Source organism: Schistocerca serialis, chromosome 6, assembly GCF_023864345.2.
Source record: "Schistocerca serialis cubense isolate TAMUIC-IGC-003099 chromosome 6, iqSchSeri2.2, whole genome shotgun sequence".
NCBI classification, from domain to species: domain Eukaryota; kingdom Metazoa; phylum Arthropoda; class Insecta; order Orthoptera; family Acrididae; genus Schistocerca; species Schistocerca serialis.
In genome coordinates this window covers 358,626,621-358,641,666 of record NC_064643.1, presented here as the reverse complement: position 1 = coordinate 358,641,666, position 15,046 = coordinate 358,626,621, and the positions used below count along the sequence as shown (strand labels likewise).

The window sequence follows — 15,046 nt, the reverse complement described above, 5'->3', positions numbered from 1 at the left end:
GAGATGTTTTGGTTCATACATTCTAAAACGTCCATTGGAAGTAAGAAAGGGAAGAGATAAGATCTTGTCGCTAGCGTCGTCATATGATGCGGAATATTTGTTCAGTTGGACAGGGATCATCTCTGGCACAGTCAAGTAACGCATTAACTAATTCAAGGGGAATCCACAGAAAATCTGTGGTTCGGTTCTTTCAAAAGAGCTATATTTGTGGCCATTTATAACATCCATAATTAGTTAATTGTATGGTGACTAGAGCAGAGCTGCAAGGGAAGATAAATTCAGAGGTATGGAATACACGGCTGATAACGGTGGCAACAGTAAGCTCTCGGTGCGGATTTTGGCTTATATGTGCATATCTTATTCAACGAAACCACATGTCTTCTTTTATATGTGCATATTCTGCGGAATTAGTCCTGTTCTCTGAGGAATATAATATAGAAGGATTTTTTTTTCAGCAGAATTCAGAAACTTCAGCTAACGTTAAGAGCTTCTTAAGAGCGTATTTTCGTGCTCAATAACAGACAGAAATACAGAGATAATGGTATTTTGAAAGGTGGTTAATTTTAACCGACATTGGTTAAATAAAGAGTGCCGATTACATCAGGGGCAGAGTAGTATGTAGCCGTAGCGCGTCCACTGGGCGTAAATAGAAGTGAGAGGGTTAATACACTACTGGCCATTAAAATTACTACACCAAGAAGAAATGCAGATGATAAACGGGTATTCATTGGACAAATATATTATACTAGAACTGACATGTGATTACATTTTCACGCAGTTTGGGCCGTAATAACGGCCTTGATACGCCTGGGCATTGAGTCAGACAGAGCTTGGGAGGCGTGTACAGGTACAGCTGCCCATGCAGCTTCCACACGATACCACAGTTCATCAAGAGTAGTGACTGCCGTATTGTGACGAGCCAGTTGCTCGGCCACCATAGACCAGACATCTTCAATTGGAGAGATATGGAGAATGGGCTGCCTAGGGCAGCAGTCTCACATTTTCTGTATCCACAAGGGCCCGTACATGACCTGCAACATGCGGTCATGCATTATCCTGCTGAAATGTAGGGTTTCGCAGGGATCGAATGAAGGGTAGAGCCTCGGGTCGTAACACATCTGAAATGTAACGTCCACTGTTCAAAGTGCTATCAATGCGAACAAGAGGTGACCGAGACCAATGGCACACCACACCATCACGCCGGGTGGTACACCAGTATGGCGATGACGAATACACGCATCCAATGTGCGTTCACCGCGATGTCGCCAAACACGGATGCGACCATCATGATGCTGTAAACAGAGTCTGGATTCATCCGAAAAAATGACGTTTTGCCATTCGTGCACCCAGGTTCGTCGTTGAGTATACCATCGCAGGCGCTCCTGTCTGTGATGCAGCGTCAAGGGTAACCGCAGCCATGGTCTCCGAGCTGATAGTCCATGCTGCTGCAAACGTCGTCGAACTGTTGGTGCAGATGGTTGTTGTTTTGCAAATGTCCCCATCTGTTGACTAAGGGATCGAGACTTGGCTGCACCATCCGTTACAGCCATGCGGATAAGATGCCTGTCATCTCGACTGCTAGTGATGCGAGGCCGTTGGGATCCAGCACGGCGTTCCGTATTACCCTCCTGAACCCACCGATTCCATATTCTGCTAACGGTCATTGGATATCGACCAACGCGAGCAGCAGTGTGACGATACGATAAACCGCAATCGCGATAGGCTACAATCCGACCTTTATCAAAGTCGGAAACGTGATGGTACGCATTTCTCCTCCTTACACGAGGCATCATAACAATGTTTCACGAGGCAACGCCGGTCAACTGCTGTTTGTGTATGAGAAATCGATTGGGAACTTTCCTCATGTCAGCACGTTGTATGTGTCGCCACCGGCGCCAACCTTGTTTGAATGCTCTGAAAAGCTAATCATTTGCATATCACAGCATCTTCTTCCTGTCATTTAAATTTCGCGTCTATAGCACGTCATCTTCGTGGTGTAGCAATTTTAATGGCCAGTAGTGTATCTTATTGTTTGTCTTAGAGTGCAACTAGCACCGATCAACTGCTATGGTATAAATGTCAAACGGAAGTAAAATCGATTCGTGAATGCGCATTATAGAGACGGTCGTCTTCAAATGTGATACGTGTTTACAGCAAGTAATATCAAATTAAGGCTGCTGTCATACAATGTAATGAGTAAAAGAAAAATGACATTCAAAACATTTAGTAAACATTGGCGATCATGTGTCGTGTTGCAATTACTGTTATTAATTCATATAATATAGTAATTTTTGTAGGTTGCCAATTAATGAAAATATCAGTAGCGTAATGTGTGATGAAGTGCCAGAACAGGAAAAGTAAATACTGCGTATTTTTTCCCCTGAAAAGCGCTGCTAGCTGCCGAGAAATGGTCACACTAGTTCTAATATACATCGCCGTTGTTGTGAGTGAGATGACAGAGGAAGCTTGTTCTGTTATTTTTTAGTAAAAACTTTTTTGTTTTTGAGTTATTTTATGTAAGATGGGTCATTTATATTATACATATGTAGACTGAAGTGACGAATAAAAATTTGTACCAAGGCCAGGATTCAGACCCAGGCCTCCTGGTCACTGGGCAGATGAGTTGACCACTCGGCTACCCTGCACAATGGCTCTGCACAATTGCATTGACTACCCTTCCACGCCTGCCTCCTCAATTTTCATTTCTATTAATCTTGTTATCTCACTTGTATGGAGAGTACAATTGTTTTTTACTATATTGATGTTTAAGTAACGTCTTTTAGCCTACAAATATAGTTCCTTGTTATTTAATTCAGACTGATAGTTTCTTCGGGTGGATCACTAACACCGACATGGCGTCCAGTCGGGAAAAGTAGCCACGCTACTCTTCAGGAAAAGTAGCCAACGTGGTCACTCCAATTAAGAGTTACTGACTTCCAAACAGCACTCATAATACAACAGATAAAAAAGGTTTCTCAACTATTTTATATACAAAGCTATCATTTGCCACTCAATCCCTTTGTGACAATTTTGAATTAATTAAGTCATACTGTTTAAAACCGTCCCTGTTCTGTTACTCCGATTGGAAGCGGTATCTTCCAGATACTAGGGCGCGAAGATGTCTTGAAAAAGTGTCTGAACATCAGAAAAACAAACAAGGGATCCTATTGCGATTGCTCTGGCCACTGATCCGCGTACGTGCGGAAATTGGTCACTATCTAAGTCTCCAGGAAAATGCACGTAGTTCCAAAATATCAATTTCTTTTTCACTTACATATTTAGTGTGATACCGTACAGTATTCAAAATGTATAAGCTTCTATCAGTAACCATGGTTTGACGAAAAATCAGTTTCTCGTTGAGTGGCTACTTTAACCCTCTCGCACCCCCACCCCCACCCCTCATGTCCCCCTCCATATACGGCCGAGATGTCGTCCTATAATATCAATATTGGTTCTTAAACAGAAACGTTTGACGACCACTGATCTACACAGTTCGCTTGATGTAAACATATTATTACACTCTAAAAACGGTCGAAGTGTGCTGCAATAGAACCCAGCGAGATACATTTTAAAACAATGTTTTTGCACTGTTGAACTGAACAATCAAAGCAGCAGATTACAGAAGGAAAGCTCATTCACTTACAGTTAAGGTTTCCAAATTTCTTCCGCAATGACCTGATGAATCAGCCGCATCTGAGGCAAATTGTATTGTTCATTAAACAGAAAAGAGATATGAGCCCTGGTTTTTTTTTTTTTTTTTTTTTTTTTTTTAGTTTAACGAAACGACGTCCCTCAGATGCAACTGCTTTACCAGGGCACGAGGGAAAGCCCCGATTGACACTTGGAGCTTTCGCTGCGAAATACTTAAAGGGAGGAAATAAATACCGAAATTCCGGCCGTTATGATCGAGCTCTTCTAGGCGCTGAAGTCCGTAACCGCGCTGCTGCTACGATCGCAGGTTCGAATCCTGCCTCGACGTGGATGTGGATGATGTCCTTAGGTTGGTTAGGTTTAAGTAGTTCTAAGTTCTAGGGGACTGATGACCTCAGATGTTAAGTCCCATAGTGCTCAGAGCCAAATACCGAAATATAGACTACTTCTATTCATAAAATTTATGTCTTCCATTGCCTGTGCGCCACGTGAAACCATTATGAATTCGTTAAAAATCAGAAGTGTATTTTAACACGCACGAATAGTTGTTAGCAGGGTGAAATTAAGTGTATAGATGTAGGAAATTGCTTACGTATTTCAATATGTAAAGAGGTCTACCTTGCATTGTTTCGTCCCTTTTAACTGTGAGGTTGATACTTTGCTAGTGCAGATTTCCAATATGTAGTACATATTTCAGGAAATACTGCGCATGTCTCTATTATTTTACTGCATCAGTGAACGCATCTTTCGGTTATTTTTGCTGTATAGCTATCCGCTCCTCAAGTAATGACTCGAGAGAAGAAGGGACTGGTGCAGGGTACAAAGGTATGAAGGACTGCATTAAATCACCCAAGTGATCAGTGACACGAGAAAATACAAAAATAGATCTTTGTGGCTCAGGGATGATACGTTGTTAGGGGAAGGAGTTGTCTTGGTTCCGGGGCGAACGCCTTGAGCAAACCTGACAGTTTAACAGGTCATTTGACGCACGTGCTGAAACAGTAGGTGCCTTACACCGACACGTGAGGCAACGCTGATAACAGCAGGCGCAGACTAGCAGCGCTAAGTGAGCCGGCCGAAGTAGAGGGGGCACCTTGCGTCACGCGGCGAACCGCAGCCAACGTCGGCGCTACAATCTGCTTCGGCCTTATGCACAGGCTGACATCGCGTCCGCAGAGACGAAGATATGGCCTGTCTGGGGCGTTGCGTTATGTAACACGCCTTGCGCGCGTTACGTCGCCACCTACGCTCGGCTTTAACGGTTTGGGGAAAATTACCGGAGTGGAGATGTTTAGCAGCAAAGAAATGTAGAATTCATTACAGAGTAAGCACTTGATCAATGGGGAAGAAAGGAAGAGGCCTTCCGCGCGGCCCATCCCATCGGAGGTTCGAGTCCTCCCTCGGGCATGGGTGTATGTATGTTGTTCTTAGCATAAGTTAGTTTAAGTAGTGTGTAAGTTTAGGGACCGATGACCTCAGCAGTTTGGTCCCTTAGTTGCCGGCCGGGGTGGCCGAGCGGTTTTAGGCGCTACAGACTGGAACCACGCGACCGCCACGGTCGCAGGTTCGAATCCTGCCTCAGGCATGGATGTGTTTGATGTCCTTCGGTTAGTTGGGTTAAACTAGTTCTAAGTTCTAGGGGACTGATGACCTCAGAAGTTAAGTCCCATAATGCTCAGAGCCATTTGAACCTTAGTCTGTTTAAGGTCAATAGGCTTTTTGAGAGATCCCATAAATCTTAAATAAAAGCACAGACTAAATCATGTACTTTTATTTTTGTTGTTGACTGGCTTACAGTGCGCTAGCATTTTAAATGAACAAGATGATGTAGGCTTGATGTATTTGCAGTTAGGCAAGGCTGCGCAATAATACTATCAGCCAAATGCTTGAGCGTGTGTACCAGCCATGTGCAAGCTTTAAGAGCAGCCACTAGTAAAGGAAGCAGTTTTTGCAACTGCAATCTGATGCAGACCGATTGCCAATTGTTTACAAATTTGTTGGAGCTTATAGAAGCTAGCCTTTTATCTGTAGCGTAAACCGAAAGCTAGATGGGATAAGGGAAGCTGATGCTGCCTACGATCTGCCATTAACAAGGTAGACAGCAATTGAATGTCCTGTAGATAGAGATGTCATCGAGGAATTCTTTAAGAAGCAGCTACAAGAACCGAAAATATGGGATGTAGTTCTATACTTCATCATTGGCCCAGGCTTTATAAGCCAACAGTTACTTCAGTTGTTGTTGTTGTTGTTATTGTTGTTGTTGTCAAAAGATTGGTTTCGTGCAGCTCTTCACGTTAGTCTGTCCTGTGCAAGCCTCTTCGTCTGTCCATAAACTGCTGCAACCAGCGTCCATTAAAACCTGCTTACTGTATTCGAATCTTGATCTCCCTCTACAGTTTTACCTGTGCGGCTGGACCCGGCGGAGGTTCGAGTCCTCCCTCGGGCATGGGTGTGTGTGTTTGTCCTTAGGATAATTTAGGTTAAGTAGTGTGTAAGCTTAGGGACTGATGACCTTAGCAGTTAAGTCCCATAAGATTTCACACACATTTGAACATTTGAAATAACATCAGGGACAGGCTATAACCCTGTGGACAACTGTGCAGATAATTATATTTTGTTATATATAGAGCTATTACTGCCGGTCATCTCCTCTAGAGTGTAGTATACGTGTTCAAGAGAATGATATGAGTAAAGAATACCTTCCAGTTCTTTAGGGTCTACTCGACGAGAACTTGACTCTACAAAAGAAGTAGGATTGCCAGTTGAAGCGCGTATCCTATTGCATTAAGAAGGAAGTAATAAAGGAAAAGTGTGTCTTGTGTACTTATTGCGTCGAACAAAACTATCAATGAAGAAAGACGCGCCGAATCTTCGCGGATACTTTCGACGAGCTGTGCAATGAAGCGCCGGCTCCACAAGTCTGTGCTAGAGTTCTGTTGTACATTGTTAAATTTCGCCGTGAGGAACTATTCACGTTACCCTTATTATATCACAGGGTGTAATGCATAAAGACCAAACAGAAAGGACATAATACACCATTCCCAACTGACCATTCTCACCTCTGCAGTGGAAAGGGGAATATGTCACTTGTGTATGTCATACCTCACTATACACTGCAGAGTGCCTGATTTCATTAACAAAACTCAAATATAACAGTTGCATATCTCTTGAGAGTTTGGATTTAGATTCACATCTCTATACCCTCATGAGAAGGATTGCAGCACCAGTTCAGGACCACGAACAAGGGGGTAAGAAACCCACATTTCTGGTGAAAGAGGTGTAACTGATTAGAAGTAGCGGAGATTCTGGGACAGATATCGATCTCATCTCAAGGTCACTGATAAGAGCTTCCAGTCTCTATGCTATTCATTTTTGGAACACATCCTACGACCAGCATAGAGACTGAATTGATGACACTTTCTGCAGGACCTGACCATCATTTTGCAGGACAATGCTCAAGCACGTACAGTGCAAGCTGTTTCTGATTTGTTTGTCTGATGGGACTGCTAAGTGCTATACCACCTACTGCACTCCCCTGACTGAAGCCCTCGTAAATTCAACTCGATTTTTAAACTGAAGGAAACACATTCAGAACTGCTACAAATTCATCGGACAGTAGACCGCGCCGCCCGAACTGTCACCACAGCTGGCACTGCTAAGAGTATCCTGTGACTTCCACATCGCTGGCAACGGGTTATACACAATGCTGGTGACTACTTTGAAGGTCAGTAAAACTATGAGACACGTATCAATTTTGTATGAGCTGTAAATAAATAGTTGCCACTACTAAAGTTCCAACCCTCGTACGAAACATCTGATGTCCGCAAACATTACATTTCAGAGGCATCACATTTCCTGTAAACCTCCAGAACCTACCAAATTCGAGAGTCATTATTCAGTACACACCCTGAATATTGATAATAGCAAATCAGAAGACGAAGAAGAAGACAACGAGGGGCAGAACAAGGAAGTTAAGCATAAAGTAACCTCCCCCCCCCCCCCTAAAATTGATACTTCTACCTTTCAAAATTAGCTGGTCGGCGCCCCAAACGATTAGATTTGTTGCTATTCTCCGAGCGTGAGAAGCAACACTACATGCGGATCAAAAGCATTTCCCACCTGCCTTCCTCCCAGTTGGGTAAATACGGACTTAAACGACATTTTTGCCGCAGATATATCAAATTAGCAGCAGCGATGTCCAGTCATCATAAACTTCGAGTGCCTCTTACCTCCTCTGGCAAGTTGTGAAGGCAAACCGATTGCCTTTCATAAAACCTACAAAGAACGACATACACCTTATGCAGGAGCATGTCACTTGTGTACTCGTAATATTCCACCCACAACATAATCTAATCATACGTCGGGCATAGTCACGCGAGACGGTTGCTCTTTGAGCTCAAAAAATGCTGTGGGAAGCTGATTGGATGTATCGCAACAACATTCCCGCGATCGACTGGCAGGAGAATGATCCATTCATTATACAAGCAAGCAATTGATTGTCATATTTGAGGGCCGTTGTTGGACAGGAAAGCGGAAACTTCACTTAGAGACAGTTTTCATCTAACATGAAAGTACTGTGGTGAAGCTCACAACGCATGCAACTTGAAGCACCAATTGTAGCGGCACGTACCAGTCTTCCTTCACAATTTGAGTAGGTATGATGCTCACTTCCTTGTTGGGCACTGGGATCGGCTTGGAAGATGGTAAGGTCAGTGTCATTCTTGACTTCTTTAAGAAGTGAATTTCATTTTCCAAGCGAATCACGCCAGAAATATCACTCTGCTTTCTGGATTCGCTACGCATCATGCACACGTCTTTTCAGAAACTTGCCAAGACAATGTGTTAGGAGGATAAGCATAACACCAAGTCCGCATATCCCGATGATGCAAAGTTTCTGATGTACACCTGGTCGCGGATAATTTCGAGAAATTCCGAAGTGTACTAATATGCCTGGGCACATACTCTATGGATCCTACCTTTCGTGGGATGCAGTGTTAAGAAGAACACATGTCGACATCGAACTGTTGACCGATGATGACATGCTGCTTTTCTTGAACGTGGTATTCGCAGAGGACTTTGCCAGTGCGTGTACAGGTACACCAAAGGAAACAGCACGGGATTGACGGTGGACTTTCCCTTGTCTGCACGGGTACGCCAAAGGAAATAACCCGTAAACGAGTGAGGAGTACAGGACATCTGACGATTTAATTACATCCTTTACTTGGATGAAAACAACCTCTTTGGGCACGCATGCAATGCAATCTGTTTTGTGGAGGGTTCCAATTGATATCCAAAAGGGAAATAACAAGATTGATGCAAAATACCCATGATGTGGCAGCAGATGGTGGTGAGGGATATGTTCTGGAGGCAGACCAGGAATATCCCACCCATTTGCGTGATGCGCACAGTGTCTGGAGTGCCTAGTCTCGCAGTCCGCATCTCGTGGTCGTGCGGTAGCGTTCTCGCTTCCCACGCCCGGGTTCCCGGGTTCGATTCCCGGCGGGGTCAGGGATTTTCTCTGCCTCGTGATGGCTGGGTGTTGTGTGCTGTCCTTAGGTTAGTTAGGTTTAAGTAGTTCTAAGTTCTAGGGGACTGATGACCATAGATGTTAAGCCCCATAGTGCTCAGAGCCATTTGACCCATTTGCCTAGTCTCGCGAAATGGTTCCGTCTCAAACCTGGTGAATAAGCAGCGGATATACCGTATTCTATACTACAGGAAACTCCAGCATGTCTCAGGTTGGGGATGGAACTCGTCAGAATTACCTGCGACTTCTCCTTCAAGCAGTTTTGCTGGTCGAAGGAGTGCATTGATGTAAACACTGAACAGAGGGCTCTTGTAACATGACTTTTGCATAGTAATGAGCAATTCAGTTTTCGGAAAAAGACTGGAAAACGTTAGTTAATATTAAGATAGTCTTGTAGTTTTGCCATTGGAATAGTCGTTATGGCACAGGAGGACCAAAGTTCAAGTGTGTCATCATCTTCAATGAAGGGCTAGTCACTGAGGAGATGGCCAAGATTTCGGTGTAGTTGATGAATCCTGTTTGTATCGCAATATGTGTTCTGGACTTCTTCAGACTCCACATGTGCCGATTTTATCAAGAGTTTGCGAAGCCAGAATTCGCCGAGCTCAAGTTACTTTATATCGATACAGACAGTATCGTCTACTCTGTGAAAGTAATCGGGTACATTCACAAAGAATTCGAAACGTCTGGATAGGCGGTCGATAATCCTTTTGGAATAATGCCCCAAAAGAAGAAGGTTATCTGTCTGATGAAAGTTGAGGTGAATGGTTTACAGATTGTGGAGACTGTAGGGCTCAGTTCGGAAACGCATGCACGCCACATAGTTTCAGATACCGCCCAGAGACGAGGTAAGGGTATGCATCATGCTGCCTAAAAGGCTATCTCGATAGAGGAGTACACGTGGTGCATGCTCGAGGATGTTGGCACTGCTCCACATACGGTGCACCAAGTAATTTTCTTTTTTATCGAGAAATGATGAGGTACATACTGCACTGCAACTGACAGTAGGTTTGTAATGTCATGATTACAAACAATTCACCTGTGGGGATGGGATCGGGACCCTCCCATACTCATACTATTCACAGTGTAACTGAGTGTGTGGCTGGTTAATTTAATTGTAAATTGTGAATGTATGAGCCGGCCGAAGTGGCCGTGCGGTTGAAGGCGCTGCAGTCTGGAACCGCAAGACTGCTACGGTCGCAGGTTCGAATCCTGCCTCGGGCATGGATGTTTGTGATGTCCTTAGGTTAGTTAGGTTTAACTAGTTCTAAGTTCTAGGGGACTAATGACCTCAGCAGTTGAGTCCCATAGTGCTCAGAGCCATTTGAACCATTTTTTTGTGAATGTATGTATTATATATAGAAGCAACTGAACAGAAATATGTGCTGGCGTACATCTTGGCCAGCTTACCGGTCTACCTTAGGAAACATTATATAGCATGCCTATGACAAGAGAAGACCAAGACCCCAGGGCTACGCGCCGATAACGCCCCCTGGGTAGCATGCATATAGGCCGCCGCCGCCGACGACCGAGCTGTCTCAATCTCAGTACGTCGCATCGGGACTCAGTTCGCATTGCACCTTAATACGTTGCATTGTGCGCTGGTCTTCTACAGTGATAGTCGTCACCTCGCACCTTAGCTAGCTATGAGGGAACGTTAGTCGCTGAATATAGTTATTATATGGACACGGACAAGATTCAAGAATTAGTACATGTTATTTGATTTTTTTGATTGTTGTGCATTTTATGCTGTAGTGAGAGGAAACCGGACGCCCCCTATTGTGCCACCCTCATCCAACCAGGAACCACAAAACATTACAAGAAGGTACAGCCACAATAAAATACACCTGATAGTAATGTATATAAGTCTTCAGAAAAAAATAATAACTACGTCAAAAAAACCACGTATGAATGTAAGAAAACGTTGGTGCGTAAATACACCAAAAAAAAAGAATTGTATAAAGTTAGCTTGGAAATTATAGTCTGTAATATAAAAATAGCTCAAGAAGGTACAGCCACAATAAAATACACCTGATAGTAATGTATATAAGTCTTCAGAAAAAAATAATAACTACGTCAAAAAAAAAACACGTATGAATGTAAGAAAACGTTGGTGCGTAAATACACCAAAAAAAAAAAGAATTGTAAAAAGTTAGCTTGGATATTATAGTCTGTAATATAAAAATAGCTTTGTAAAAAAACTAATCTGTATATGTCATCAAAAACAAATAGCTTTGTATATAAAATTGTAAAAGACAAAATTGTTAATAAATAACGAAAATTTTTGAAAAATGAATTGCTGAAAAAGAAATTGTTAATAGTTATTATTTCCAAACTCTTTCAATATAGAATTATTGCAAATAATATGTTTTTTATAAAAGACCCGAACCTCTCCACATGATGCAGAGACTTCCAATGAAAAGGCCCTGACAATTGAACTAGTTATAAAAATAATAAGGGAGGGGGGGGGGGGGGCACATCTCATATTGGTCCAGGAGTAGAGGGAGAGGCCTCCTCCTATTTTAATGTGATCCCATTGGTCCAGGGGTCTGCTGGTAATTCCCCAGGGGGAGGGAAATGGAGGGGGGTACCCTTGAATGTAACTACAAGAGTGTAACCTGACACCGGAAGTCCTTATCAGTGACTCTGAGATAAGATCATTATCTGTCCCAGAATCTGCCCTACTGATCTACTACGTATCAGTTACAGCTTTATCTTATCACCGAATGTGCGGGTTGCTTATCCTCCTTGCCTCCCCCCAGTCCCGAATTGATACTGCTGCTCTACTCTCATGTAACTCTAGTTGTACACTGTACGTCTGTGTTGCCAATGAATTTGTTCGTTTTTTGACATAAAGCTCACTACGCAGCAGACACACAAGCATTCGAAATGTGGTGCTACAGAAGAATTATGAAGATTAGATGGGTAGATCACATAGCTAATGATGAGATACTAAATAGAATTGACGAGAAAAGGAATTTGTGGCACAACTTGACTGGAAGAAGGGATCGGTTGGTAGGACGTGTTCTGAGACATCAAAGGATCACCAATTTAGTATTGGAGGGCAGCGTGGAGTGTAAAAATCGTAGAGGGAGACCAAGAGATGAATACACTAAGCAGATTCAGAAGAATGTAGGTTGCAGTAGGTACTTCGAGATGAAGAATCTTGCACAGGATAGGACTAGCAAGGAGAGCTGCATCAAACCAGTCTCTGGACTGAAGACCACAACATCTCCAGCCAACTCCTAACATGAATTAATTAATTACCACTAAACAAAACGGGTGACCCAGTGGTTCAGACAACGAACACGTACTCGTGATGAGAGGCGTACAAATCCATAGCTGTACGTATCGATTTATGTTAGCCGCAATCACATACTGGACAACTCCTACATCCCATTCATGGTATCATACGACAGGTTAAATTTGGACTAACAATAAAAAGTGCTGTAGAGTTTCCTGTTGAAGAATTTGATTTACCCTATAAATAGGACCAAGTGTAGATACAGCAAGCACTGCCAGGAGCACAAATCTACCTAAACAGTCACCGATTAGGCCAGACGTACGTGGGAAACAGCACATAGAATTCACATGAATCGTGGAGTATGCAACTACTTCCTTTCCTTTTCAAGTGAAAAAAAAATGCTCCATCCGTTATGCAATTGAAGTGAGACATCCCAGACCATCCAAAACGCCGAGCAGGAGCGTACTTGAACCCCATGTCCAGCAGCGAAGGACTTCCTGACACCGATCTTAGGTGTTGTTGACTGGAGAAATTAAATTTAACATTATGAACTGTTATAAAAACTAAACTAAACACCATCCGGACAGGCCTCGAAATGTCCAGGGTACCGAAAGACCGCCGTGTTATCCTCAGCGCAAAGGCGTCATCGGATGCAGATATGGAGGAGAGTGGATTAGAACATCGCTCTCCCAGATGTTGTTTGTTTTCATGAGCTGTAACTGCCACTTCTCAGTGAAATAGCTCCTCAGTTAGCCTCACAGGGGCCGACTGCCAACAGCGTGCGTCAAGGACGGACGGCCACCCATCCACGTGCTAGCCATGCCCAACGGCACTTCCGTGATTTGATGGGAGCCGGTGTACCCACTAACGACAAGGACATTGGTATAAACTATGACACAGTAAAATACTTTCACTGTATGTTTTAGCCGTCTGTTTTTCGTTAGTACCATTGCTTTACATCTGTTTAATTATGCTATACGTTTTACCATGCGCTAGATAAATAATCCGTACTGATGCTGGGACAGTTTCTTCAAGAGTCCAAGGCTGCTTCTCTTTTCCATTCCTGCCTGAGTTAGTATTTCGCCTTTAAAGACATCAATGCAGAAGAGACTTACAGTGTACAAGGATCTTCCACACCAGCCACTGTACTCGAAAACTGAATCAGAATTTCCTCGAGTTAAAACTTTTTTCCATGACGAAATAATTATTTCGTCATGAAATACGCCCGTAGAAATTGAATAATCACATTTTTTTCCATGTTTGTTGTTTCATTCCCCTCGCTCCTTGTTGGCGTCACAAAAATGAATTGTTTTCATAAAATAAAATACAGACTGTCAGTTGCGTAAATAAAAAGATTAAAAGCTGATTTATTGATTGATTAAGATAAACAGGACTAACGGCCTTGCCGCAGTGGTAGCACCGGGTCCCGTCAGATCACCGAAGTTAAGCGCTGTCGGGCTTGGCTAGCAGATGGATGGGTCACCGTCCGAGTCTGCCGAGTGCTGTTGGCAAGCGGTGTGCACTCAGCCCTTGTGCTGCCAATCGAGGAGCTATTTGATTGAGAAGTAGTGACACCGGTCACGAAAACTGATAACGGTCGGGAGAGCAGTGTGCTGACCACTTCCCCTCTGTATCCGCATCCGGTGACGCCTAAGGGCTGAGGACACGGCAGCCGGTCGGTACCGTTGGGCCTTCACAGCCTGTTGGGACGGTGTTATTGTTCGTAAGTTATACAGGGTATTTCAAACCTACTTTTTCGAACTTTGGGGACGTGTTCCTTACACCAAATCATTCGTTTTCGAGTTGTTAGTGAAAATTTACAATTTAGGCGATTGGAACTCATCGACACATAAACTCATAATAAATGTCCGAAATGCTTCTAAACGCTCAGCCACTCATCGAATCGCAGACTGTCGCACTCGTTTCAAATACCCTTTAATGGGTTTCGAATAGTTTTGGAGGCTTCCGTGGCTCGTCGATGCAGAGCTTCTGCAGAGATCAATTGTTTAAGTTGCTCCCGGAGATGATAATCTAAAGGAGTGAGGTCGGAGAAATTGCAGGCCACGGAACTGTTCATCCTCTAGCTATCCATCTGTCGTATTAGATACCAGCCAGTGCATCTCGAACACGGATACTGAAATGCGCTGAAGTTCCGTCATGAATAAGCCACATGTTCCTTCTCATTTTGCTGGCGACACATCTTTCATTAAGTCTTGGAAGGTATTCTGAATAAAATCCCTGTAGATAGCATCTGTAAGACGTGCTGGGAGAACGTATGGTCCTACCAGATAGTTACCCACACTTGCACATGAATCTTAATCTGATGTTGATGTCTAGCGCGTACTGTAACATGAGGATTGCAATCGGCCCAAATGTGTTGGTCGTGAAAATTTGGTACTCTGTCTCTTCCCATTGCTTCAGATGTAAACTAAACTGAAGAGACAAACAATGGACTGGCAGTTTGTGCAACAAACCATCGGCGAAAGTTCTCCCTAGGTGGGTGATCATCAGCCATAAAGCCCTGCACGCGAAGTAGATGGCACGGATACTCGAATTGTTCGTGAAGTATCTTCCATGCTGAACTTGGAGATGTATCATATGCTGGGGCCACATGTCTTCTAGTG

General features: G+C 43.5%; 1 pseudogene; it reads left to right on the top strand.

Annotated features, from left to right (window-relative positions):
• The first annotated feature begins 13,814 nt into the window (after positions 1–13,814).
• On the top strand, positions 13,815–13,933 carry LOC126485692 (5S ribosomal RNA; annotated as a pseudogene).
• The last annotated feature ends 1,113 nt before the right edge of the window (positions 13,934–15,046 follow it).